Raw genomic sequence first — 437 nt, 5'->3', positions numbered from 1 at the left:
ATCACCCAAGTTCTCTGCCACACGTCATGACCACACTTCTCTGAAGGATTGACATGTGCTTTCCCCACTCAGCCCACCTAGTCTAACCACTCAGGTGCATCCCTGCTTGGCATGCTGCTACCAGTCTCCATGCTGCCCACCCCAGGATGGCTTTTCATCACTCATCTCACACGCTGGTAAACTAATGCTCAAAATTCTCCAAGCCAGGCTTCAGCAATATGTGAACCGTGAACTTCCAGATGTTCAAGCTGGTTTTAGAAAAGGCAGAGGAACCAGAGATCAAATTGCCAACATCCACTGGATCATCGAAAAAGCAAGAGAGTTCCAGAAAAACATCTATTTCTGCTTTATTGGCTATGCCAAAGCCTTTGACTGTGTGGATCACAATAAACTGTGGGAAATTCTGAAAGAGATGGGAATACCAGACCACCTGACCT

At 46.7% G+C, this 437-nt stretch overlaps 1 protein-coding gene across 1 annotated transcript in view; it reads left to right on the top strand.

Annotated features, from left to right (window-relative positions):
• Positions 1 to 437, top strand: part of ADCY9 (adenylate cyclase 9) — a 113,198-nt gene that overhangs the window by 55,258 nt on the left and 57,503 nt on the right. The gene's annotated exons all lie outside the window — the stretch shown is intronic.

This window comes from Bison bison, unplaced genomic scaffold, assembly GCF_000754665.1.
Source record: "Bison bison bison isolate TAMUID 2011002044 unplaced genomic scaffold, Bison_UMD1.0 scf7180017864144, whole genome shotgun sequence".
In the NCBI taxonomy this organism is placed as follows: domain Eukaryota; kingdom Metazoa; phylum Chordata; class Mammalia; order Artiodactyla; family Bovidae; genus Bison; species Bison bison.
Note: the sequence above shows the minus strand (reverse complement) of the source record. Positions and strands in the feature narration are given on the sequence as shown.